Source organism: Aquila chrysaetos, chromosome 18, assembly GCF_900496995.4.
Source record: "Aquila chrysaetos chrysaetos chromosome 18, bAquChr1.4, whole genome shotgun sequence".
NCBI lineage: Eukaryota > Metazoa > Chordata > Aves > Accipitriformes > Accipitridae > Aquila > Aquila chrysaetos.
Window position 1 is genome coordinate 19,894,188 of NC_044021.1, and position 25,710 is coordinate 19,919,897.

At 42.9% G+C, this 25,710-nt stretch overlaps 1 protein-coding gene across 6 annotated transcripts in view; it reads left to right on the forward strand.

Annotated features, from left to right (window-relative positions):
• Positions 1-1,219: 1,219 nt before the first annotated feature.
• The window catches only part of ATXN1 (ataxin 1), a 255,766-nt gene continuing 231,275 nt past the window's right edge, over positions 1,220-25,710 (forward strand). For 2 of the 6 annotated variants that reach the window (XM_030042139.2, XM_041118333.1), the window contains exon 1: positions 24,954-25,048. The gene's annotated coding sequence lies outside the window, so the exon portion shown is untranslated. Of the gene's footprint in view, positions 3,441-18,825; positions 18,891-24,949; positions 25,049-25,710 lie in introns of those variants that run through there. The other 4 variants (XM_041118334.1, XM_041118340.1, XM_041118339.1 and 1 more) reach the window with 4 other exon arrangements.

A 25,710-nucleotide genomic window follows, 5' to 3' on the forward strand; every position in this document is an offset into this window, starting at 1 on the left:
ATTGGTTGTAGCTATCGCCCTCCTTGCAGCGACTGCTGCTGACAGTGTGTCTCTCCTCGGCTCCGAGATTACTGCGTATGACCTACTTTGAAAATGGTGTGAACCAAGGTTCACAAATTGTCTTGGAAGGGTGCCACGAGGTCGGTGTGCAAACACGCGCGGTCTCGGAGGCTTCTGGCGGAGCAGAGCTGGCTGTCTCCGTGTCCTTCCAGATGCAGCGCGCGTTCCTTCGCCAGCCCCAGCTTCACAATCCATCTTTGTGCTCTTGAGTGCGGCATATTGATTTCCCAGGCAGGCCTGCTAGGTTAGAGAGCCTCTGGCCAATAAGTCCTCCATGCCTTTTTGCTCTCAAAACAGCTGAAGTAGTAATAAAGATGAATAAAGGATTTCAGGCTGAGCTGTCATCTGAAGCCTAGCAGTAGTAGTAGTAGTTGTAGTAAAGGCAGTAGTAGTGCTATCAGAATACAAGTCACAAAGGAGAGCTAAGCGGTGATATTTTATTTACACAGTTCGTCTGTTTACTATAATCTGCTCGTTTATAGCGTAATGTAAACTTGCAATTACCAAAGCTGCTTTCTATGCCAGATGAACAGTTTAACCTGTATGTCATTCCAAAATGCTGGTAGAGGAGAAAATTCAACAGAAAGGAACATCCTGGAGAATTGCAGCCTGAAAGCTGTATGGATTTGGGGTTTATTTTTTCTTTTTTTTCCCTTCTCTGTCTTCCTTATATAAGCTCTGTGCTGCAGAGGAAAGTTTCCACAGACTCAGAAAGATCATATGCAGTTTCAAATCTACTTGAAAGATAAGGCTTTCTTTTTTTTTTTTTTTTTTTCCCTTCCCTCCCCAAGGCTAATATATTACATACCTACTCAGCACAGGGCTGCCTGTTATCTGATAAGATAATTAGCATCAGACACTAGGAGAAGCATACGTACTTTTAAAAAGGATCATTACTGAACATTCACAGAGAGAGTTAAAGAGTGTGCTTATCAGAGCTTTTCCATGCAGAAGACTTGCGCTAGTATTTGACTTTGGGTCAAGAAGTTCTTTATTAAATTAGCAATGCAAATGTGTTTTACTTTATACATGTGGAATTTAAGTGTGTCGGACAGCCTCCCTCTAGAGCACTTTGGGGCTTTTTACAGATTTAGCGTGGGCCAAGAGTTCCAACTCGGGCTCTGAGTATTTCTTTTTGTTTGTTTTATCCTCTGTAAAGACATCTGTTCTACATGGCTCTCCACCTTGGCTGCTGTTCAATTTCCACTGACTTCCATGAACTCCATTGTGAAACCCAAGTACAATCCTGTCTTTGCACCAGGACCAGCCCGTGACTCCTGAACACAGACGTGCAGCTTACGGATGCCCTCGGCCAACTCTCCCGAAGTACGTGGCTGTGGGCAGCAGCCACCACTTTGAGGAAGGTACACCTCATCCTCCAGCTTGTCCCTCCGCTGCTGATTGACAGTCGTGAGCCCGTGAAGCCATGCTGTAGTAGTTTAAAAATAGGGAAAGCTGAGACAAAGACCCTTATCAGCTCTAAAAGCAGGACAACACTGATGCTTACCCTGCCTGACGTGGTCTTTGCCAGTTGCTAAACAGCTAAAATGATCCATGGTGGTCAAAGGGGAAGAGGGCAGTACCTGAAACAAGAACTTGACATCTGACATTTGCCAGTCCTGCTCGTGAAGCGGCTGGCCCACAGGCAGGAGCTCCTGTCTGAGCACGCCTGCTGGATCCTCTGCAGCAAACCCTTCTGGCCTGACAGTTGTAATAATAAATACCGTAACTGGGCTGATATTTTGGCCTGGCAGGGTCTTTCATAAGCCTCAGCTGGGAGTGATTGTTTTAATGAAAAATGTTAATAGATGAATAGTTCACCCATGAGTTGTTACTTCTAGTGTAGAAGGCACTGAGCTGTTTTTAGTGGTGGTTGTTTTCTTTTAATAGCGTACGTGAAGCTTCTGGGGGATGTGGCAGTGCTCCGCACCTAAAAGGTGGGGGCAGGACTCTGAAAAATGTGTGGTGTCCTTGTCACTTGCATCATTCTGTGTGACTGTGCGAGGTGTGATGGCAACCAGGGAAAACTGGAGCCAAAGGGGGGGTTCAGTTCTGGTTCTTGTTGCGGGGCTGCCGGTGAAGGGGAAGAGTTCTCAGCCTACCCCCAAGGGGACTGGGGTATACATATGCAGACCCAGGTTATTGCAGATGGGAGCATCAACTGCACGGGAAGTATTTCTCCTCAGGATGTTTTTCCAATTAATTGCAAAGGAAGAAATGGTCACTGATGCAGGGAGGAGGCAAATCCTTCCCACCCCGTTAGTCTGACTGAAAGATCTCATGCATCAGCTTGTGGGGCTTTGCTCTCGAGGCAATCAGCCGGTCTGTTGAATGAGCAGATCGCAAAAAGGGAACGTGATTGGAGCAGTACAAAGCAGGCCAAACCAACATTTCTTTTGTGTTGCCTATGGTTTTAGAAAACATTTTGGCGTAACAGAACAAAGTGGGGAGACAGAGATGTAACTACTGCCAGGCATGCTCAGCCTTCAGCTCCTGCTCTTCTGTCTGCCCCCAGTCCCTCCCAGAAATGAGGGAATGCTCGAGAAGAAGAACTGAAAGACAGCCTGTGACTACCAGTGGCAGAAATGTTGCCTGACACAGACATGGACGCAAAATACTGCAGCATACCTTGCCACTGCCAGATGCCTACTCCTCTGACGTTACAGAAGGAGCCTAGGTTACTTTATAAACCTCAGTTGACACTACTCACCTTGTCACATCTCTTGTATGAGGTATTCTATTTCACAGCCTCTGCCGAAACATCCCAGGTGCTCAAGCTAAATCAGGAGAAGAAATGTGACACGGTCTTTCCAGGTTTGAGAAAATGGGCATAGAAACAGGGTATTTAGGGCGTAAGTAAATGGAGCTTATGATCTCCTCCTTTGATTAGAGTCTTCCATCACAGCTAATGGGTGGTCTGGTAAGATTCATTCATGGATCTGTCTTTCAAAGAGCAAGATCCTACAAGCTACCACCCAAACCTTCGCTGTCCTCTGCTCATCAGGTTGACAAAAATTAATCTCTAACATCAGCTGTGAGGCAGCCAGTAACTTGATCCCTGTCACCGAGGTTTCAGGGTAGCCCAGGGTACTGAGGCTGTCCTTGTAAATTTGGCCAGTGAAAAATGGTAGTGCATAATTAGTTGTTGGATCACTCTTTATATTTGATACTGTTGATCATCAAATGCTGCTAACCTGTGTGGAGAAGCTGTGCCTATGAGTGGAAGTTCCTTGAAATCATTCTGTTCCTTCTCCTAAGGCGGAGCCAGAGGAGTCACAAGCAGCAGTTGTTTTCCTGTGTCCAAACTCCTCATCTCTGGAAGCTGACAAGGCTTCTTCCATACGTGTGTGAAACCATTGGAGACCTAAGGAGATCACATGGTGAGCTAAAGTGCCTGCTTTTCTATAGATGTTATCTAGGTTTTCATATTCCTTGTTGCAAGCATAATTACTGCCTTCCACTAATTAACTTAGTGACTAGTTGAAGTTGGCATTGCACTGCAGAGCAAATGGCCAGAAGTGAACCAGACGACTCTAAGATCTCAGTTGTATTAAATAGCTGCATCAGTGTTACTTAAAATCACACGTAAACCAAATTGACTGTGCTAGCTTAAGACCGTCTCATTTGCAAATACCAAATCGGCTCCTAAATAGATTTAAGCTTAAACCAAACCAGACATGGTTTAACACTGAAATATGCAAATGTCCACTCTGTCTTCTACACCAGTTTAACTAAAATGAATTTTAAATTACACCTTTAGAGAAACTAATATAAATTTTCCTAGCAGTTTAGACTTAGATGACGACTGTAGAAGCAGAGGAGCACTTTGAAATTCTTCCTTCTGTAACTATTCCAGGTGCTGAGGGCCTTTGATGTTTGTTGCACTTTTGTGAACTTTTGGGCTTTAGTACTTGCCCACAGAATACGCACAGAAATAGGAAAGCTCCATCTCTGTTTCACAGGGACCAGGCTGTTGTCTTCACTCTCTTGCGTGCAATGCAGCCGCAATGGTCCACATAAAATGATAACTGCATTTGAAATCACATGCTCAGAAAACTGGAACAAATGGGAGCAGTCTGTCACACATTGCCATAGGCCTGTTGTTCATAAATGTCTCCCCATTTTCTTCTCCCTGCTATGCATGGAAGTTCTGCTTCATTGCATGGAGTCCTGGGTAGGTTTTCAAATTTGATCCTGGATGGCTTCCAAGGAAATGGCCTTCACCATTTCTGAGATGGGGCCTTCCTTTACGATCATGATCGCACGCAAGTGCATTTCACTGAAGCAATGAAACTGTCAAGCCATAGAAGGAATCTTCTGGACACAGGACTTTCCCAGAAGCCGTGTCTAGACTGACGAAATGTATTTCTACAATGAATAAGATGTCTGTAGACACCATCGCTTTCAGAAAATGTCAAACTCACTCTGTAAGTTATAGAAACACACAAGTGCATGTATAACCCCTACAGGATTAATCAAGTGCTTTCTCCTATGGGGTGCTAAGGAAGGAAAAGTGGGAGAGATTATTGTTGCTATTTTTACATGCTTGGGAGCTGCTAAGCGATTATAATAATGGGAGTCATAAATTACTTCACCAATGCATTTGGAGATGAGACAGTGAACTGACTCCTTGGAGAAATACAGGATAGGTATTCTGAATGGCAGACACTGCAGAGGAGAGAGTTCAAGCACTGGGAAAGGGAAACTGTATGGATGCAACTGGATTTCTGTTCTGTTCCCTCACTTTAATTTGTTTGTGGTGCAAGCAAAGCAGGCGCCGCATTTGCAATGTGCAAGTTTGGTGAAAGCCTTCGCACCTGCTACCTGAACGATGGTTCAGCAAAAGAAATTCGAAAGTTTATTCAGTGGATTCTTTTTTTCTTTTGCTGTTCCCAAAAAAGAAGCTCATTCATATGCACTTGACAGTGAGAGGTAAATTTTCAGTGCAGTGCAAGGTGAGTTAACCACATGATTCCCAGGAACAGTAGCGGGAATGCTGCAGCAAAATCCTCATGCCAAGGCATGTGAAAACCTCTGTAGATGAATCCACTGCCCTGTGGCAATGGGAATCTTGGTCAATGAATTTTGTGCTGAGTGCTGAAACAAATAAAATCCATGCCACAAATCTCCTGTCTGCAGCACTGTGATTCTCTCTCTTTGAGATTCTGTGCAGACTTCTTCCTGGTGCATTGCATTAATATTAAATTAACAACACACTACTCACATGGAACTTACATTCTAAAAAAAGCTCACATTATGCTGTAAGCCTTTTATTACAAAATAATAGCAGTCGTGAGGTTAAAGTTTGTTCATACAGTTTTCTATAGAACATCTGTACATTTTTTATGGAGGATAAAAGCTACGTTCCATGTGTAGCTTAGTCATATGAATATAGATAATGAGTAGTTTATTGAATTTCCTTTTAGATTTTACCATTCGCTTATATTCATATAAAGCATGCAAAACATACCAGATTTTTGTAAGTGGTGCTTTCTTTTCAGAAACACTAATTTCTCTGTCAGTGTTCTGCAGAGGATGTGACCTGATATGAAAAGGACCTATTCCTCTAGGATTTAGCTTGTAACTAGAGGCATAAATCAGAGATTCTCTGAAGTGGATTGTAATTCCACACTGGAGAGAATAAAGAGAAATCACTAGGTCCATATGGAGCAGGACCTTAAAAAGCTTTATGAGGACCACATTCACTGGAATAGTTACCCAGCATCCAAGCTATGGAAGCCCACACAGGCTTCAAAAACAAAATATTTCAGGGCTTTTGTGGCCTTCCATGGTGCGGAAGCTGGACAGAATTTTTATTGAATCTGGCCCTAAATAAGCAAAAGAATTTTGTAATCAGTGCACGGTTTAACAGGAAGCCAGAAAAATTCTTTTAATATTGGAGTGATATGGTGGGAAAGCTTAGCCCTAGATACAGTCCTGGCTGCTGAGCTCAAAAGAAATTTGCCTGCAAGCAGAACTAGCTGGGAGTACAGCAAACTCCTAATTAACCTGAATGGGAAAAAGATATGTATTGGAATCTCGGTTTTTTACTGCACATATATAAGCCATAGCTTACTTTTCAAATGCTGACCCTTCACCCCACAAAAATGTTTTCAATACCTTACGTAGACTCAGTCCTTGAATGCTGATCCCCCTCCTCTTCTTCCCATCTTGTAGAAGCACTTTCAATTATTGGTAGAGAACTCTGGATACAGTGCCAGAGCTCCTTAATGCCATTCCAGGTGTCGAACAGCAGGGACTATTAGAAAGCAATATGTAGCAATCCTCAGCCCTGATGGTATTTCAGCATTAAGCCTAGATCCTGGAACAGTTGCTTGCTGTATTGCCAAAAGTCTTAGAGATTAAAGCTTTGGTAGTATTGATATGAAACATGCAAATAAGTGACTACTGCATGATGGTCTAGATTCAAAAGGGACTACATTAAGTTATGCCGTGAACTTGAAATCATCCCAGTGCTCTCCAGTGAGCCTTGTGCCATGGCAGTCAGCAGAGTTACCGGGAGGGGCAGGTATTCTAACTGCGATTGTGTTTTCTCACCTTGAAATTTTAATTTCATGTTTTAGATGCAGAGATTTGGGTAGTGTTAAAAAATGTCCAAAGGGGCACTAACCAACATCTGAGAACGTTGTGGAGATCCAAGTAAGTGGACAGGGTTCATTTGGGGTCTAGATGAGTGGATCTGAGCTCATTCCTTTAGCTTCAGAGTATACCTGTAAGTGATGATGATTTCACCTGGAGCAGCATGTACGCTTTTCAATAAACAGGGTGTGCATTGTGTAGCAAAATCAAAGCTACGCAGTAATAACTACCCTGCAGCTAAATGGATGCTTTTTCCACAGCTGAATCCTTAGAGGGATGATGTAGTTTTTAGTCATTCATTGCCATGTGACTTATTAAAACAATTAACAGGCAAAAAAAGTGGTTATTTTGAGTGGTTTGGCAAAGGCTATACAGAGAGAAGTTCAAGCAGAGTGAGTTTCTACCTCTCTGGTAGCAAAGTGTGTGAAGTGGCCAGGGCTGCTGTTCTCTTCTTAGCTCCCCCTTTAACTCCCTGTTTGACCTTGCAAAAGTCCCCTGGCCACTTTGGGTTTGCAATTCATTATGAACTTGAAACTCGTATCAGCTTCTCTAAAAGATTTGTGGGCTCTCCGGGCAAACCTGGGTGCAGCTCTGGGGTTGAGCCTGATGGGTTTATAATTTGAGTCCTGTGTACAGGAGGCTTGAGGTTTTGACATGTAACCAGATGAAACATAATGGTTTCAGCTGAGTTTTGCTTTGAATTTTTGGGTTCAGCTGCACTCCTCACTTAAAGGGAAGGCCCGAAGGTGGTGAAGCTAACTGAAGAAACTGTCCACTGAGGGCTTCTAGGGGAAAACCAGATAGTTTCACTCAGTCTGATTTAAAATTAAAACCCTAGGTGTATGGTTTACTGTGGGTTTTATGTTCAGTGCAATTGCCTGTACGCTGTTCCAGAAGGAGAATATAAGAGAGGCAGGTGTGTAACAGTAAAAACCTGCAAGATGCCTTGGATGGAAGATCTCTGCAGACAAAGCTGGAAACATTGTGAGTGACAATGCAGATTTTCCCTTTTTGGATTTCCTTGCTGCCTTGCCTCCATTTCCTCCTTCCCAACCATCCAAACAGTACAGTGGAAACAAAATTGTAGTGATTTTAACCCTGAGCTGCCCCAAGACTCGCAGGCCGGGTCTTTTAGATTTCCTGCCGGGTAGCAAATAGGTACTTTGTTAGTCTGGTCACAGCCTCAGACAAAATGCACCTTGTGTCCGTTCTCCAGGTTGCTGTGCTTGGGTCCTACTTGCTAGACCTATGTGTCTCTCTCCGGCCCTGTAGCTGTGCTCTGGACCTGCAGATCTTTTTGAGGTCTGAAAAGCCAGTGGAGCCTGAAATCAGCTCTAGTTTGTCAGCGATTTAAACTTACTTCTGTGCTGTAGTCCTTTGGGTACTCCAGCTTACAGCCCACGCCTTGACACACAGTTAATGCAGATAGCTAAATAACGCAGGCTTAGCGGAAGAGGTTTCCGCAAACAGTTGTTATTTTCTTAGGCAACAGATTTCAAGGACACAAAGGCTGGGTGAGCTCTGGGCCATGGTTTGCTCAGGCTGTATCTGCACCACAAGCACGGAAGCAATTGCCAATGCCGGATTTAGCTGGCCACCACGGGCCGTGTCCCAGCTCGGGTGAGACCCGGGTACTTGCCCCCAGTTCCCATGCTGGAGGGACCCTCAGGGGCTGGGCTGGCTCAGGCGGCGGCATCGCCCCGATTTGCAGAGCACTGGTGCAGGGGATCGGAGCACGGGCCCTTCGGGGCCGGCCGGCTCTGGGGGATGTGGCCAGCTGCTCCCCAGCACTCGGGGGGAAACTTCAGAGGGCAGAGTCTGGCACCGCGTTGTGTAACTTTATTTTAAAGAACTAACTGTGATTTTTATATGGAGCGTTTGTGTGCCAAAAATACAGCTCTTTTTATTTAGTGAATATCCTTTGGAAAATTGTAAAATCATGACAGGTTTTCATATTTATTTTACATTCAGTTCAGGATTATACACGATCAGCTTTAGGGCCTTGTAGGAGCCAAGAGAATATAAAGGTTGTCAGAAAATTGGAGGCTTTACACCAGGCTGTTCTGATTTAACTGGCAGACCATTTAAATTTAGTGAGATTTGGGGAGAAGCAGAGCTTTTCAGAAATGTCAGTCTTCTGAGAAGAGTGCTGCAGTTTCTGACTGGCACCCACTCTCCAAAGTTCTGACCTCAGCACCAGCAGGAGAACGGCAGCAGCATCTTTAAGCTATATTTTGTTATTATTGTTCAGAAGTTTCCCCCTTCCTGAATAGATAAGTTTCCCCCGGAGATGTAGTAGCATCTGGGCTTTCTTGCAGCTGAGTTTAAAGCCGCCTGGTTCCCTGAAGTGAAGTGACAGCTTTTAGTCTTCCACAGGAACGTGTGAATGTATTCAGGTTCATTTATAACACACAGAGAAGAAAATTGATATTAGAGGGGGAAAAAAAAAAAAGGAGGAAAGAGAAACAAATTTTTGAGGGCTTCATCTGCCCAGGCCGGGAAGTAGTATAATGCATCCACACACTTCAGTCCACGTGAGCAGAGTAGTAATGGGATACACACGCACACACATGCACACACGCACGCACACACGCATGCACGCAAGCTGGGATCCTTTTCAACCAGTCGAATTATTCCTTCGGTCGAAGGTATTTTTCTTAGTTCTAATAATAAACGCTGAAATCTGGGGTTAGTGCAACATACAAAGATAGCCTTTAATAAACACAATGCGGGTTACGTCGAACTGTATCCAGTATACAATGACCACATTGTTTCTCTTCTTTTTTTTGTTTCCACAAAAGTATAAAAGAGCATCATGCTACAGACAGCACATTTTAGTCTGAAGTGGAACTGGCAGAGGATTTCAATGGAAAGTTGATTTATTTCAAGGGATTATGGGAGTCCAGGGATAAAGCTGGCACCCGGCCACAGGGAGAGCCCTTGACCTAGAAGCAGGAACAGTTTTCAAAGCTGTACATGTACATAACTGAGCAGAACACTTTAATTTAGTGCAGAGCATAACCTGAATTCCTTCTCTGAGGGAAGATGAAAGAAAGAAATTTTACTTCTTAGTAGGACGTTGGAAGCTGTATCCAAAGCTCTTTGCCTATTTTACATCTTATTCTGCAGCATTGCAGGAAGCAATTGTTTGTGACAAAAGGCCACTTTCTTCCCTGCTTAACTGGGAAAGCAAATTGAGCTGCCACTCATAAAACCGACTGGATACAGAATTAATTTGCTTTTCCTGATAGATGAAACAAGTTAACAGGCCACTGCAGGTTACTCTCTGAATCAACATATGAAGCATAATTTCATTGTCTTTCCTCCCCCCTTCCTCTAGGCCTTGAGCAGTAATTATAAAGACTTCAAATCTCCCTAGTGACATCAGCTGGTTAAAAAAATTTGGATCACAGGAATAATGTAACCCAGAGCCTGCTTTCAGCAGCATTGTTCACACTCCAGAGAAGGTAATTCTATACAAAATACTCTTCTGTAACTATGCTCTATTAATTTTAGTGGTAGTTTTCAGTAAGCTTCACATCAGGATTCACATCATCTCGCCTATTCCTCAGTCAGAAGGTACAAAGCATAACAGCAACAGAATGAGTCTTTAAAACGATATTTTGGAGCATTGCATGAAGACACTGTATTATATCAAATATGCCATAATAATTACATTTACTAAAACTTCCTAAGCAGTAATAGGCTTCTAGCTCGGCTGGCCTTGAAATCAATCATAAACTTCAGCCGCCTAATTAAGTGCTTTATTCTGCAGCTCTTAGTCCGGCCAAACATCCGCAGGCGTCTGTAGGTATCTGACCTGAATCAAGGACTCTGGGTTTGAGCCCTGTGTTTCCAGACAGTGTGTCTGACTGATACTGCAAAACCGCAAAATGCCAGATGGTTTCAACATACTACATAGCTCCCTGTATGGGCATCCACTGACAGTGTGTGCCTTCCTGTAAAATTTCACATGCTGAAACAACTTCTTGCAGTGTGGAGACAACACTGCGCCTGAAAACAAAGATTTAACGACATTGGCGTTGCTCAGCCTCTTGTCAACTTCTGGTCTGGGAAAAATTTTCAGCTGTTCTAAAATTAGAAGATAATGTAATGCTGGCTAGAATAGGGCATAGTCTGGGCAGGCTTCTTCATTATCAGCTTCCTTGTTGAACTTTAATCCTTATTTTATGACCCTTCCGCTGTTTTGGGTTTAGCTTGCATCATGGGCACAAGCTGCCCGTCGTGGCAGATTTGCACAGTGATTTCTCCGTGTGCGTTAAAATGAGACTAATGGGTTCATTTCACTTGTCAGCTATATCAAGTGGGGACCGAGGGGCCTTCCCACCACCTGACCTGAGGCTGGGCTGGATCCCATGTAGGAGGCTTGCGATCTGGGGGGGGCCAGGGCCAGGGAGAAGTGGTCCTTTTCCTACATTACCTAAAGCAATCTTGACTGAGACCGCCAGGTCCCCTTGCATGCTAACTGGTCTGCTGGTTTCCTCGTAACTTGCGCGCAAATGCCCTGGCTCTCTAGGGAAATGGGAAAGCCACGGAGCCAGCTCTGCGCAACGGAGGGAGCCTCCTTCCTCAGCGTCTGCGCGCACCCTTCGGTCAGGCTCTGGAGGGCAGGCCCTGACCCTCTGCGTTTCCCGAGCTAAGTCTTTCAGGGCTGTGAAGTTCTTCGAGCACCCAGACTATGCCTCCGGACATGCCCTGAACTAGCATTGGCAAAACTGTTGGGGTCGGTGCCTGCTTCACTACTTAATCTGGGAAGGAGAAAAAAGGTAAATTCGGCTCTCAGAGGAGAGCCATTCAGTTAGTCCTGCTTCCTTAGCGCATGCAGGCAAGACCTAGATAAGGCAGCTTTACCCGTGTGTACCTTTGTTTTTAGCTCTGGCATTTAGGATCTAGCACCAGGTACTGTAGGGGCTGCAGGCAGTGCAAATGCACGGGATAAAACCTGGCTGCATTTGTCACGCAGAGGAGTTTGAGTCTTCCGCCCAGAAGCCCCATGAAATGCAAGGGCATTAAATCCAGCTTGCAGACAGCTCCCAGAGTCTGTTCTTGAGCATACCTGTTTCTGCCAAAGCCCTAAGAATCAGGCCTTGCAAGCCTGATCCTGAACTGAGCAACACAGAAATGTCTCCCATGCTGAAGAAAACGATGAACTGCTAAATCATTTTACCCCTCTTGCAGATCATGGGCAGTTGCATGCATTTGGTAAGGCCAGCTTCGTGCTTACCGTCCCCACCGTGATGTCCAGGAATTCCTGAGAAGCTGCCATTGTGGGGTAGGAACCACCGTGCTATGTAACACGGTGTACATCCCTTTACCTATGCTCCCCCCAAGTCCTCCATGTCCTTTCTGAAGAAGTTTTAGGTTTGAGATGTCACAAGTACTCCAGATATTGCTGCAGACCTTGTAATCTAGGGTATTTGCCCCAAGCACATCCTTCTGGAGAACTTTGTGTTGGGATTTCATGAAGAGATAGGGGGGACAGGAGGAATGCATTTTCTTTAAAGGTTAAAAAAAAATCATCTTTGTGCGTTGAATGCTTTTTGCAGCCAGGTTACCAGGGACATTCTGTGCAGAGAGCTACGCTTGAACTCATTTTCAGCTTACGTTGTAGCTCCCCTCCTCGGCATTGGTACTAGTAAGTTTGTAATCAAATACAGGGCAGTTGCACCACTGGGCCAACGAGGTCGCTTTTAATTCATGGCCCTGTCTGTGGTTTGGTGGGGAAAACATAATTATGAAATCCCTTCGGAAAGGGCTGTCTTGATGTGGCCAGGCGTCTTACCAGTAGCATTTATATAGCATCTTTTCTACCGATAGAAATTAATAAAAAGGAAGAATAGAAACAGTTTCTGTTGCTTTTATGTAGCAAGGAAACACGTAAATGATTTTACCGTTTGTTGCTTATAATTACTTTCTTTCGTATCTACTAATTATGGCAAAGAACAGGAGAACTCTAATGACAGTAGTGTTAAGTGAATAAAATTTTAGTTACTTTAGCTTTAGTGAATAATTTGTCTTCCTCAACTTGATTTACTAATATCTTAGTTGACAAGACTCCCTGTTCTGTGTATTCATTTTGTAGTTAGCGAGAGATTGTTTATAATTTACAGTTTAAGTCTGAGTGCTATTATTTTGCACTGTCAAAGAGCATCTGTTACAGTAGATAGCTCTTCATATGTTAGCGCCACGAAAAATAAAGCACACCAGCCATGTTAGCAGCCAGTTTATGAGCACCCTGCAATGTTCAATGGTGTAGAGGTGAATTTCTTTTGAAAGGGCACAATAAGTCAACTCCATGTGGTCATCTACAGTGGCATGAGCTTGTGGTACCTGTGTAGGACTCATTCACACCAGCCATGCAATCCCGATTCAACACTCTGGTTATCTGGGTGGGGTAAAATCCAGGCTAAAATTTGTTTGTAGGCCTTCGATTGTTACCTGATTATCACTACAGGCATCCCAGGGTTTTAACCACAAGCTTTCCAGAAGATAGTCTATGTACTTTCTGCTTCTATAGGGCAACTTAGAAGTAGACTGTAATTAGAAGATCTGAATTAGAAGTAACCATGTGCAGGCAAACTCTAGCGTAGCTTTCATGGTTGGCTTTGCCAGTACAGACAGGACCAAGCCATTTCAAAGCACGTTGGAATTAATGTTGTTTACCTTGTGACAAAACCCCAAACCCCTTCAATGAACCCTAGCAAGAGACCTGTCATATTTAGGGTTGGTTACGAAGCTTTGCTTCTCTTCTTGACTGTAAGTCTTTATTTCTCTTTCTTTCTTTGCCTGCAGAGCACAGTAAAGGCAGTAGTTTATGAGGCTCCTTTTCACTGTACCTTGGTGGAGAAGGCAAGCAAGGGCTCTCGACAGTGCAGCTGGCACCAGGCAGCTCTCGTCTCATTTGCCCAAATGGTACTGTACAAGGTTTTACCACTACTGGCAAGATCATCACCCTTGTTCAGTTGCACCACAGCTTTGAAATCATAGATCATACCATCACTATGAGTATTATGCCTCTTTCTACAAAAATATTAGTTGCATCCTCACAGATCAGATCAAATCATATATCGACTATAGGTGCATAACTGTGTTCAGCATAGGCTTCCTGTGCAACTAAAATTGTAGCCTAGCCAGCCTTAATGGAGCTTTTTTTTTCCCCCAGAGTAAAGCTGATCATCTAAAGCCCGGAATACTAGTAGCTCACGTTGATCTCAGCTGTGGTTGTGGATCCTCATAATTTTAAGAAATCAGGCCTTACGTTACCTGTTAGAGACCACACAGCTAGTCAGTGATGAGTGTTGTACTTTTTCCAGCTACTCATAGACTCGTGCAAGTATGAGGTTTAAAAGAACATGAAAAAATGTCTTCAAATGTAATAAAGTTTAAATAACAAAGAATCGCACATTGCTAGTTACACCAAGCATTTATTGTTCCATTCTACCTCGCGTTTCCTTTGATCTATTTTTAAGTCATTGCAAACTTTGTTAAAATCCAAATTCCACAATCTCCCCCCCCCCCAAAAAAAGTGTCCTTTTGCCTTGGACTCACATTTTGAGAGGTCTGTTTCTTTTGTGTTACTAAAATGCCAAGATTTTAATGGAATGCTTTATTAGGTTTCCAAATGCTTCTGGCCAATAACAAGCAAAGTTCAGCTCAGTAGTTTTAATCTCAGAAACATCAAATCTGTTCTCCCCGCATGTGAGAAGAGCCATGCAGCTCTTAAGAAGATTAAAGCTATAAATTCTAACATTACAGGGGCCAATGCTTTCACAGTCCAGATCGGGCTGGGTTATTTTATGCAAGTTTTTCCTCATGTGAATTTCCAAGACTATTGATAGCCTTCAGTTTTTCCTTGGCTTCCCCCCCCAACCCCCACCCCATACTCAGGTATGCTATTTGTAGAAGGTGAATACATTGCTTTTTCTTTTGGTCTGCCTCTCTGCTTTATTTTAACGTTAAGAGGCAAATTATATCATTTTCATTATCAGTGCAGCTCACAAAACCATCTGTTACTCAAAGACATCAGGATCAGCAGTCAGCCACCCTCAAAATAAGCAGCTGTAAATCTAGAGTGCCTATACTTTCTAAATGCAGAGAGGCTTTTACATTAATCTCTTGGACTTGCCGAGTAGCTGGTATGGTGCCCAAACACAAGTAAGTAAACTCAATTAGTAAAAATAGACATGATGTGGCCGTTCAATACATGGCATTTAAGCATGTGTGCTACAAACCAGAAGTGCTCGGTTCAAGTCCCAGCGACTCTGCTTTGTACATGTGATTCAGTTATTTTCCTGGTTGCCAAATACCTTGTAAAAAACAATAGTAGTATTTTATTTTCACAGAGATGTAGTACTGCTGTCATTTATACAAGTGTGAATCTGGAGAAACTCAACTGACTTGTTAGGACTCTGGATGTTCAGCAACTCTGAAAAATTACATTTTTCAACTGATGCTGAAAGCTAGTACACAAACCAGCTTTAATTCTCATGTGTTTTGTATATGCAGAATTACACAGAATGTACTATTATAGGCAGATAAGAAACATTTGCAAGGAATAGATACTTTTTGGAGCTTTGTTCTTCGTAACAGGGCAAGTCTGGGTACATTAATTTGCAGCTTAAGACTTAAGGGAAAGTCTCCTTCTTTACCCCCTTTAGCAATGTAGCAGACTACACCTCTTTTTTTATGGCAAGCTGATCAAAGTCAAATTATTCAAGTACAAGTTCTCTAAGATCCCTGTGCTCCACTGCGTAACAGAAGGGCTTAGGTCTGGGTGTGGTGTTCTTGACCTTCTAGTCTTTTGTCTTTTCGGCCTGTTTTACTTCCTCTGTCTGCCCGGTTTTAGCCAGGAGAGCGATCTAAAGAGACCCTGTTTGTTTTCCGTGCACATTATGATAGGCTGCCATTGTGTAACGACATACAGTATGCAGGATAAAACACCCTGCTTATTATAGCGTAGTTAAAAGGCCTGTCACTATTTCCATTTCAAATTCCTATTTTCAGGAGTTTACTACTGAGCCGTAACAAATTGCAGGCAGGAAACTTGGCAGTCACATTCCCAGCCTAAGAGCAAATTCTTTTACCAACTTTAAATAAATAAATTAATTAATATTAATGGCATGTGCTCCCAGCATGCAAAATAAAGGAGGTTTTGTTATTGTTTTGTTTTGTTTTACCCTTGAAACAAAAGATGAAGATTAAGGAGAGTATTTACATGCCAAGTGTCCCTATACAAGAGTTATACAACAGACCAGGAGCAGCGTTACCAAGTGATGGAGATGATTATCTCGTGGGCATTCCCGATGAGAGTGAGCTAATTCTCCTAACAGGAATATCAATATAGAAGGGATATTAAGCAACATATACAAGAAAAAGCTGGGAAGAGCAGAAGAGAGTTGTATATCACAAATACTTACAATGCCGGCAAACTACAGCTTAATAACCACAATGGGTGAGAGTGAAATTCTTTGGGGTTAGCTTTGAAGGAACAAACATCAAAACAAAACAAAATAGTAACACCGCAGAGTTGAAGAGTTTGAAGTGGAATAAGTAATAGGTGAAACATTTTCATGGTAAATGTATTTTCAGTATATTTTAACAATCCAGATTTTAATTATACAGACAGATATTCAGAGTTTGAAGTCCTGCAATAAGTAAAAAAAAAGTTTTTGGTCTGTTTTCCAGAGAGCAGAGATTTCAAGCTGGTAAATGCTCCTATCTTATCTTTCTGTCCACTGACGATTTGAGCACTGTAAGGAATCTAGGAACTGGTGACCGTAAACTACATGAATTCAGCATGCTATTAAGGGAAAGTGCTACTGCAAGAGTAGCAGATTCAGAGGAAGCAACATACCGGAACTTAAGAAACCCAATGCACATTTTGGCTAGTAAGAAGCATTAAAAATGCTAACATGTAAGAAGATAGCTGAATCCTCGGAAAGCACAGTAAGTAGGGAATATCAGGTTACAGTTCTTCAGCAAAAGAATAAAAGGGGCTTGGTGGTTGTTGGAATTTCTTCTTTCATTTTGTTTTTGGGAAATTATATTTTTTTGTAGGTTAAAATAAGAAAACATTGTTACTTCACCTTTGGAGAAATCTAACTTTTTGCCCCACTGATTTTTTTGCTATTTCTGAAAAATCAGCTGGTCTCAAAAATGCAGTCTTTTCTCAGGAGATAACTGTTCTGAGAGATACGTCAAATAATGGAGTATTTGACTGCATCATTTACTGCAGACAACATAACCTGTGTGCCTATGTTGTAAACTGCCTGGGGAGGAAACTTGGCCTCATATAACTGATTTGAGCATCTAGTTCAAACAGGAAAGGGGCATTGATCCTCATTTAGGGATCTGAGGGATTGTTAGGTTATAAACAAAGATTTTAGAAAATCACCAACAGAATAACCTTCATGAGAAGGCTTTCATTTCAAGCTACATCACGCAGATTTTGTGATCTCATTGGAGAGACCTTAAATGTGTGCATGGTTGAGATAAATGTGTCTTGGTTCAGATAAATGTTTTTAGAGGCCAGACCGTGACTCCTGTAGAAGCTGAGCCTTTTAGGGACTCTTACAGAGCCTGCAAACTCCTCTTCTGCAGTTTTCAGGATGATCGCTACAAGGGACTCGAAGAAACCGTTCAAATTGGCAGTGGCTAGCACTGAGCTAAAAGCTTCTGGGAGCATTCCTGGGAACCTCTGATACTCTGAAGAGACTCTAGCGAGAGACAACACTGGGGCTGGGATGCTTGCCCAGATTATAAACTATGCAGGAATTTCTGTACAGCTGATAAACCCTGCGCAGGACCCTGCAAAGTACATACATTTTGTAACAATACCTACAGACTCTCAGAAGTATCTTTGGGGCAGCAGCCACTGGTTTACAGTACTTGCGAGCTCTGTCCCCTCTGCCCCCTCCTCCCACACTGGGCATATGGTTTGACTATGAGAATTATTTGAGGAATTGCTTGCCGTTTCCCACCCTCCCTACTCCCCTTTTCCCCCCACCATACATTTTTAACCAGCAGAGGGAAACAGAGGGGCTCCAGAATTAGAGGACTCTGCATGATAAACGATGAAGACTCTGCAAAGAATATATCCTACTATATAAACTTTAAAAAAGGGCTGAAGCTGTAATGCAGTGAGGGAGACAAGGTCTCTTAAATATGGCTTCAGTTTGCAAGATTATAGGGGTGTATAAAAAACCCCATATGGTTTGAGCTGTGTCTGGAGGTGGATCACTTCGGGGGTGAGGGAGGTGGTAGTGCCTCTTTATGCGTCTGTCATGTTTACTTCTGGGCATAGTGTTACTGCTGGGGACAGACTGGCAAAAGGAGCAGTATTCAGAGAATAGCAGCAAAAGCGATTGTGGGGAGGCAGGTCATCTTGGCTGGGACTCTTTCTGGGCTAACCCGCTTTGCATTTACCAGCAGGCAAAGGGTGTTCATCCGTGTAGTTATTGCAGAGTAGCTGGTGTCCCATAAATCCACACCCTTGACTGCCTCACCATTAACATGTTCACGAAGACATACCCTCAAGCACATAGCTAACTTTAAATGTATGATTCAGAATCATTAAGACAACAGGACAACTTGTACACCTTAAATCAGACACCAGGTTTACACACCTAGCTGAAGATGGGCCAAATAAGGGAGAGAAATGACTTAATATTTATGTCCTAAGAAATGAGATGTATCACGGAAAGGGGAGAGACAGATTAAACGGCAGGAAAACCATCTGGTAATCCCACTTTTGTAGCATGTCGTATTTTTCAGACCTGTTATGCATATAAGTGTGTGAAATAATCTCCTGAGGTTGGTGGGAGATGTCCTATCACTTCAGATTTTTAGCACCAGAGTGGGTTGGTTGACAGAGATAGTTTATGAAATGGGAAGGGTTTTAGTTAGTGTGTGTTGCTAAACAAGTATGAAAAAAATGTAGATAGAATCATGGGTTTATTTTTGTTTATATTAATACTGTTTTCTCTTGTCCTTGATATGTGGAATTGTTGCTTTTCTGAGTCCTTGGCTACGCCTTGGGAAGAGAGAGTATTCTGTATTGCTTTAACAGTAGTAATACTTGTACTTCACTGTCTCACCACTGTTCCACAAGATAAAAGGATAATTTTTACTATCCCTATTCTACAGGCAGAAGAACAGAGGGAGTGAGGATGTCACAGGACTCAGACCAAGACAGAGAGACTCAAAACCAGGTTAGAATTGCAGCAGAAGCAGTGAAGTCTTTAACATATCAGTTTGTGTAATAACCTTTCCAGCCTGGAAGAAGGATAATTTAGGGGGAATATGATAGATGTTTGCAAAGTTCTGGGTAGCATGGAGAGTATGGGTAGGGACTGGCCATCCTCTGTCTTGGTGCAAGAGCTGGGAGCATTGAATGAAGCAGGCAGGATGAGGTGATTCTTCTTCCATCAGGGACTTGGCCTGTGCAGCGTGACGTAGCAGTTTGTGGATGCTTACAGTTTACACATGCTAATGGAGGAGACTGTACAAGTCTTGGAAGATAAATCCACCGAGGATTACTAAATAGGCAGAAACCACATCCTGCTCAGGAAGTCCCTAAAGCTGAAAATAGTGGGAGGCTAGAGAGGGTGTGGAGGAAGTAGTATATAATGCCCATGTCTCCCTAAGCATCTGCTTATGACCACTGTTGTCCTGTGGCCACTGTGTGGCCATTCTTATGTCCTGTTGTGCAACGAAGATGAGAATATAAACTGTGAAAAATCTGTAGTGAGGAACCATTTCAGAACGAGCATGTCTTGAGTGTGAACAGCTTGTTATGAGATGGTCCTGCCCCAGGTGTCCACTCCACTCTCTTGGCTGTACTTGACCCCATGGCAGAACTATCCATGCAAGAGCAAGTCTATCCCTATGATAGCACCTACACTTCACAAGGGTTTGAATTTTACGATTTTTGGAGAGGCCCTGTGGCAAAAGACACATGCTCTGGGAGAAGGCTGAAGATGTGCTTTCAGCAGGCAGGTGTTTCTGGTGTACCTGGGTGCCCAGCTAAGTTCCTTTTGACAAAACTGCTTTCACACTGTTGTGTTTTTCTTGTAATTGCTATGTGCCAGGACTTCTAGAGCTTTGAACTGGTATCTTTCATTACCTTAAGTATAAATAAGTGATCATATGAGGATGATATGAGAGCAGATCCAAAGTAGGAAGACAGGTATAAATGGGAGCTCTCCTGTGGAAAAAAGTGTGCAGGGTGAAAGAGAGCCAATAGGGGAACAATTATTGCCTTTAGTAGCAAGGCCTCTGCTGAAGGGTGAAGAAAGAACATGAGGATCTGGAAAATCTCTGAGAGAAAGATGCTGCCTCTGTGCAGTAAGAAGTCAAAGCAATGCCAGTCTAGTTACAAAACGGTCTGCACAAGAAGAAATAACTCTGATTTAAAGTAATCCCCTACCTCAGGCTTCCTGTCACTTTTAAAAAAACTATGGAGTTTCAGAGTTCTTTGGACATATCCCTGTGACCTTGCAGAAGAAACAGGAAAAATACCCTCTTAGCTTGTAATCGGATGGAAGGTAAATGTTTACCACGCTCACCTAGGTTGTTGGTCAAAGCCTTGCAGGCTGAGGACTTCTTACCCTCCAGGCAATTCATTGTCATGCCTGCAGCCCATCTCTGCCTGAGGATTTTCCAACTGACCATGACTATGGATCAAATCTAAGGGGATATAGCAATTCCTTCATACCAAAATTATCCCACTTAAATTTTTATTTGATGTTTATGCACCGTTCAAAGTTGCCATTCCTGTGCTGCAGGTGACTGCAGTTTTGTGGCATACAATACCTTTTGAAAACAAAGAAATATAGCTCTTTTCTGTGTAAAAGATTCCTGTATTTCAGGACTCTTACTGTATTTCTGGTTAATACTGTATTAATTATTAGTTTTCTTTTTGACTGTACAGTGAAAGTGTAGATACAACATAACTCTGGTCTTAGACATAAAGCAACTTGCACTTATCTCTGCCTTGAAACGAAGGCATGAGCCCAGATTTACCAATATTGGCTGAATTTGGTAAACTTCAGTTCTGAATTTGCATGAGAGCTTTGGGGCCAAGGCCCATGTGTATCATACTTTGTGAAGAGGTGGAGACAGTAAGGGTAGAAAATAGCTGTTATTCATATGTTGCACTTGTTCTCAGCAAAAGATAAAGATTTTTAGCATACGAACAAAACGTGCAGGCTTGGCAGCAGGATTAAGCACATTGACTCTGAAGGTCTGGTAGGTCAACGATCCACGAGGTAGGAAGGATTTGTTCAATAGACCAGAACAGCTCAGTTAGGGCCATTAAAGGACTTAGGAGTCAAAAATCCATGTTTTCAGTTCCTAGGTCTGTTCAAAGAGGTAAGCAGCCCATTCTAGCCCAGTCCCCTCCTCCCCTGAAAACTCATTGCACTTATCAAAATATGTATAGCATTGATCAGAGAGACTGTAACAGGCTTTAGAAACCACACTCCCCTATATGCAGGTAAGACACTTTAAGAAAGGTCAGAAGTTATTTCCCAACTCTAAGTGTTTACACCATAGATGCTAATCTAATCTGTCTAGACCATAACGCCCTTAACAGACAGAAAAAAACCTGGCAAGTGAACTCCCAGATAAGTCTTTGTACCAGGTATGATTTAAAGGGACAACACATGTCTCTTACAAGGGCTTGTGGCCTCCGACTGTTCCCTGCTAGCAGCTGAAAGCCCTCTCCCAGAAAGCGGCCGGTGAATTCTTCTTAGGTCTGCACCGTCATTTTCGTTGAATGTTAATCCTCATTAACAGCACTGCCTTGACATCCCTGGAAACCAAGCATTTTCCACAGAGTAGAGCTTTCCCCCGTGCCCTGCTGGCGTACTTTGACCCCACCATGAAGCGATCACTTCTAGGAATAAGACGGCAGTTTAGTTTCCATTCGTGCTTGGCCCTTCTGCTCACACCAGCCGTAGGGGTAACTGCAGCGTCAGAGGAGATAACCTGGAGACCAGCACGTGGATGGAGACCTCAGACAGCTTAAGCCCACTGGCCATAAAGCACCTAACAGGTCGTAATAGTTATTACTTGAGAGGTGCCTAGGCCAGTTAAGCACCTCTAGAGAAGGGCTTAGCACTTATTTTCCACTGGTCACTGCTGGAACAGCTTATGGGGCTAACTGTGGCTGTGGTCCATCCTGGTGTGGTCACTGGTAGGTTAGCTGGTCTCCCTTCCAGATCAATGACCTGTAACTGACAGACAACTTACTCAAAAGAGTAAATCAGTTTTGATTTTAAGACTTCAGAGGATTCATCAGTTTTCTTAATCCCTTGATAAATTGCTTTCCCTGTTTAAAAAAAGCAACAACAACAACAACAAAGTATCTTATTTCAGAACTGCATCTAAGCATCTATTGTTATTTTAAAGCTATTGAAGCTATTGTTATTTAAAGAGGAACTTGATTGCTTCTTTTAAAAAATCAAGACAATAATAAGGTAAACGTTTTTTTACCTAAATATCCCATTACCTATACGATAAGGCATGACAAATAATGATTTGTTCAGCAACCCTACAACTCATACCTAGCCACAATGTGGTAAAATAAATTAACGGCAGTTTTTCCTTTGAATTCTCTTGCAAAGGACCTCAGCGTTTTAAACCATAAGATTTTTCTCTTTGAGTCACAGTGTAGTACTATATACTTGCTTAGTCTTCATGAATGCTTTGCTCTCGTTTCGCTAAATGTTAATTTGCATGAGATACTTGTGGCTTTAAAGAGACAGCATTGGCTCTCTGTCTACCAATCTAATTTCCTTCCATCTGAAAACAATCACAGAGTTCTGGAGAACATCATCAACATCCCTGTTCCGACAGGAGATACACTTATTTCTAAGTGAATACACAAAAAATAAAGACGTTAGTCGTATTTTATTACATTCATACAAGTGGCACTTCAAGTTAAAGAATACATTCCAAATACATTATTGTTCAGATCGTGTACATTTTTAACTTCCCTGAGGAAAGCGTACCTTAATAAGCCAGCTGTAATCCAAATTATAGTTTCTCATTTGTTAAAGCTGTTAAAATACCTTAAATCAGCTGTATATGTCTGAAATAATAATGAAAATAACTGCATTAGCAAAAATTATCTGAATGTGAGAGGGCTATAAATAGATAGGAGGTGGATTGGACAGTCGGCAGATTCTGAGTTGGAATAAAAGCATCTTGCTTAAGCCAAAAACATGGCAACCAATATTTTCTGTTATAAAAATATTTGAGATTAATTTAGTTTTTATGAAAACTGTCTGAAACTGAAATTAATAGCAGAAGTTCTCTGTGTATTTACAAACCAGTGTTAATACCTGAACTGTAAAGCAAGGCAGCTTACGGGCAACGACAAGAAACCTTTGATTGTATTCAAAAATCCTTTTTGCCAGGGGATAAGAATGACTGTATGTTCATGCTCTCAGAGTAACCTCCACCTTGATAACGCTTGTCATTTGAGCAAATTGTATGACAGGTCTGTGAAGTGGATTACTACTGTCCACTAGAGGCTGTAATGAGACCAACAATGTCATTTTATGACAAATTGAAGACTTAAGACTGTAATGATCAATAATTGTGAAATTACTTTTCACACTCAATACATCATCAATCACTGGATTTCCCTGAATGTGAATGTTTTTTTAGAAAAAAAATCTAACTTCGTATGCCTCTTATTCTCCCATTTTTCGTAGATAATATTAATTGTATAAAACATGCAGTGTAGATGACACTTTACAACTAGTGGATTGAAAGACAGTTTCTTCTAGACAGTGCATATCTTGCATGTCAAATTGATTAATATCTTTTGGTCAAGACTGTACTCAGCTGGGAGTCATATCGGTTTCAGCACATCACCAGCAGTAAATAAAAATGCTTGAGTCAATGTGGGTTCTTGTGTCCCACTCACCACTGCGGTGTCAGAGCCCCTGTCCGTACTGCGCTCAACCAGCTGGCTAGCATCTCTCACGTATCTCTGCTCTCTTTTTCTCCCCAGGGGCAGGAAGGTCTGCAATGGAAGAGTTTTGTTTTGGAAGTTTGCTGCTACTTTTGTGTACGCATGCTTTGCTATATGCCCTCCTCAGAGGGGGCGAGGTGATGGGGTTTAGGGTGGCTCTTAGCTGCTGTGAGAGTGCACTGCAGGTATTTGGGGTAGCCCTTGAGCAGGACCTGACCGCTTCAGTGCTGAGTTGCTTCTCTTTACTCCTGTTGTCTGAACTATCCTGGTGGCAGGTAAAATCACGTCTACTTTCCACAGCAAATTACCTTCTCTTCTACCTTAGTTCTGCACTTCTGGGTCAATAGGCTGCACTGCCTTAACAGATACAGATGGACCTCTGTCCCGGCCGTTCAGCAAAGGTCACGTTCAGGTGCCATTTCCCCCCTCCTCTGCCTTCACCGGCACCTCCATATTTTGTGGTACTCTTTGTGGAGGGAATATATTGAGCCCCAGTGTCGGCCCTCAGCAGGGGAACTGCAGAGGCACAAGGACGACTTGTGACATGGGGGTATATCCTGTGTGTCATGCAATGTCCGTGGAGGCATAGTCCCCTCATCTCTCTCTGTTAATGCAACCAACATGTATCAAGTCAAAACGGAGGTGAGGAATGGCTTTCTGAACCCGAGGTGGCTGGTGGCAGTTGTGGTGCTTCCCAAAGCCATGGGTTAAGGCTGCCTGCTGGCTCAGGAAAACAATATTGCTTTGACTTACAATGGACTTGCATTTTAGGGGTCTCTTTTCAACTCTGAAGCAGAAACATAGACAAAGATGTAAAAGCCTAGAGCCTGGAGCGTGGCAAAATATGTGGGTCCTGTGGCAAACACCACAGCCACAGAGTGGAGGAATACACAAGCCTCTTACATGAGCCTGCTGCAGAAGGGAAAGTTGCCCAAAGCTTGCTTCAGCATGAATGTGGCTTCTCTTTCTCTGCGTGTGCCACACCTCTTGGCAAGGTGAACGTTTGAGAAGGAAAGATTCCTTTCTCCTGAGGTAACACTCTGTACAACTGGAATAAAAAAGGTGGCAGACAGGAGAATGCCGTGTATTCAGAATTGAACCTTGATGATGGGGTTGCAGCTTCTCTGGGGCTTGATTTTCAGTAATCTCCAGTCTCTGTCTCTCTCCCTTGGTTCCTTTTATTAAATCAATGAACCTTGCATTAGCTGGGTGAAGATAATTTTGCTGTCTGCTTTGCTGCTGTAGATTCACTGTCTCGTAGTGCTGAGTGGCACGTTTGTCCAGACATCAGGCAGCATCTGTTGCTGCTTCTGTCCCCAGACCACTCCTAGAATGGAAAATGAAGTCGGATTTCATAGTGAACCTGAACTAAAGATGCAAAAGGTGCTGTGGTAAAAGATCCTTATGTTTCATAAAGCTACTCTATATTACAGTATCAACTCTACATCAAGAGCACTGCAGCTTACAATGTTATTACATTCTTTAGCAATTACGGTGAACTAGTACAGTCATTTATAGAAGGGACTACTTTGCTGATCTGCATAATGACAGGCTGAGTCCTAGGGTACTTTGCATCTAGACTCTAATGCTAGATTTAATGCTAAAATCTAATGCTAATATGTAATGGACACATGGGAGATACACCTGCACTAGAAACCTGGTACCTTGGAGCTTATTTTTGTGGCGAATTGGTGCAAAGTGCAATAAAGAGCCTGGCCTGGATGGCCACGGTACAGGGAGTGCACATCTGAGGCCCTTCTGAAAGGCCTGTGACCCCAACAGCATCCAGCTCCGTGGAGCTGGTACCTAGCAGTCTCTGGTATTTATGCAACATTTTTTGCAATGTCCTTGGGGTGGGGAGAGCCCTTCTCCCTGCTGTACCTCCCTTCCTGATGCCAAAGCAGAGCGTGAACGGCTCCTTAAGGACCGCTGTCAGGTTGCATGCAAGCATAGCAGCCCGTTGTCCTTTGGCTGTATTCCTCCCATTCATTGCTTCCATAATTTGTTTTATTTCTCTACCTTGTACCTGGCTTGGTAATTTGATG